The sequence below is a fragment of the Physeter macrocephalus genome, chromosome 11 (assembly GCF_002837175.3).
Source record: "Physeter macrocephalus isolate SW-GA chromosome 11, ASM283717v5, whole genome shotgun sequence".
Classification (NCBI taxonomy): domain Eukaryota; kingdom Metazoa; phylum Chordata; class Mammalia; order Artiodactyla; family Physeteridae; genus Physeter; species Physeter macrocephalus.
The window spans coordinates 45,449,160-45,451,869 of record NC_041224.1 but is presented as its reverse complement, the minus strand read 5'-3'; positions in this window follow the sequence as shown (position 1 = coordinate 45,451,869).

The window sequence follows — 2,710 nt, the reverse complement described above, 5'->3', positions numbered from 1 at the left end:
TCTTGCACTGTTGGTGGGAATGTAAATTGATACAGCCACTGTGGAGAACAGTATGGAGGTTCCTTAAAAAACTAAAAGTAGAATTACCATATGATCCAGCAATCCCAATGCTGGGCCTATACCCAGAGAAAACCATAATTCAAAAAGACACATGCACCCCAATGTTCATTGCAGCACTATTTACAATAGCCAGGTCATGGAAGCAACCTAAATGCCCATCGACAGACAAATGGATAAAGAAGTTGTGGTACATACGTACAATGGAATATTACTCAGCCATAAAGCGGAACAAATTTGGGTCATTTGTAGAGACGTGGATGGGTCTAGAGACTGTCATACAGAGTGAAGTAAGTCGGAGAAAAACAAATGTCGTATATTAACGCATATATGTGGAACCTAGAAAAATGGTACAGATGAACCGGTTTGCAGGGCAGAAATTGAGACACAGATACAGAGAAGAAACATATGGACACCAAGGGGGGGAAGCTGCAGCGGGGTGGGGCGGGTGGTGTGCTGAATTGGGCGATTGGGATTGACATGTATACGCTGATGTGTATAAAATTGATGACTAATAAGAACCTGCAGTATTAAAAAAACAAAACTAATACTAAACTTTCTTTGGGTTTTTGTATGGAAATATGTTAATGTAAATGTTTCTGACATTACATGAAATTTCTACAAATCTTGTATGTTTGGTATAATAAGTCATAATTCTAGTTATTACTTTAAAATGTATATCTCAAATAAATTTCCTTGTCAATTGCATTATTATGAACTTTCATCAAACGTTTAACTGTGGTCATTTTTAAGTCTTTTGTCATTTACAGACAGTTCTGGGTGAGCCTAATTATGAGTTCCTCATATTTCATCTTTGGAGAGACAGTAGTCATTTGAAATATGATGTTATAAGATGACGTTAACATACTTAAATACTTTCGTTTAGAAATGACCACCTAGAACCAGAATAAATGAAAGAGATCACAAAATTATGTTTTTGTTGATTTTTAAAGACCTCAGGTGAGTGCTGATAATTTAAAAATACATGATGTCTTTCACTGCAAAGTAAAGAAACTGTTACAGTGGAGGATTACTGGACTGAATGTCAATATTATGACATAGTATGAGTGTGTTTCATGTTTGGTAATTGCAATCATTGTTGCTTTTGTTGTGGTCATCCATTTACAACGCATGGTGTCAGTCTATCTCTTGTAAAAATAAAATAACAGTGTGTGTGTGTGTGTTTGTTTTAAAAAAATGGAAACAGACTCACGACATACAGAAGAGACTTGTGGTTGCCAAGGGGGAGAGGGTGTGGCAGAGGGATGGATTGGGAGTTTGGGATTACTAGATGCAAACTATTATATATAGAATGGATAAACAACAAGGTCCTACTCTATAGCACAGAGAACTATATTCAATATCCTGGGATAAACCATAATGGAAAAGAATATGAAAAAGTATATTTATATATATATGTATAACTGAGCCCCCTTGCTGTACAGTAGAAATTAACACAACAATGTAAATCAACTATACTTCAATAAAATTAATTTTAAATAAATAAAGCCAGTGAAAGGTTATTTTGGAAGAGCAGTGGTATCTGTCTTCAGTCACTTTGCACACAAGCCTTTTTCATATTTAAAAGTGCTTAGATTTTTGTACTTTTAGAGGTATATCTACATCATTCCAACGTCTCAAAGTTGCATTTATCTTTAAATCAATAGCATACAATGATGTGGTTCCTCTGAGGGAAATGTATAGACAGAACTGATGGGTTTCATCAGTCCCTGACTGCTTCCCCAAGTCTTACGACCTTTAATGCCTACATTCACTGGGCCTCAGTTTCCTCACAGGTTGTTAAGTGAAAAGAAGCCCATCTATGAAAGTTACAGCTATATTTTAAAATGGGAAAAATTGGAATTTAAGCCATTTAGGAAAACACTTGTTGACCATCTCTACATTTGTGCGCCCTAAGAAAATGCTTCCTCCTCACTCAAGTATCATTGGGTGTGCTCCAACAGTGGATCAGACAACCTTGTTATTAGCAGTTTTAAAAAAAATAGACTAATTGTTCTTTTATTCCTTATGTATTATTTCTAGGATATTTCATTTGAACTTCTAAATATTGAGACACTATGCTTAAAGTCATTATTCTGACCAATACAGTTGTGAAGCTACTTAGTTGACATTCCAAGTTCATAGTTCTGTTATCTTCCTCTTGGTTCATTTTGTCTCTAAGAGGCCCCCACCGGCATAATTTGGGATAACTTGAGCATCAACTAATAATGACAGTAAAGGATTAGAACCCACTGAATAAAGTATAAAAAACATGAGCCCTTGCTGATAAAAATAAATAACCAAGTAAAAGAAGGAAAAGCCATTTCTCCAAGAAGACCTGCTTCCTTTTAGCAGGAGATAGTACTTACAAGCTGAATTGGATTTTACTTCAAGCTTTTCCAGCTGTATTCATCTGACTTTTAAAATTTTTATTTGCTTAGCAAGACTAGGTTTGATGGGCTGAAACTTACCTTTCTATCCTTTTATGTTCTGCTATCATTTTTCTAACAAATTACTTGCAAGTGTCCGTTTTGATAATAGAAAATCAACTATATATATATTAATCTCCCCCTTTCTTCCCAAACACTACTGGGAAGACACCACAGTTCAATAATCAATAGAAAATTGGGAAAGTGTCATCAGCAATATGGAA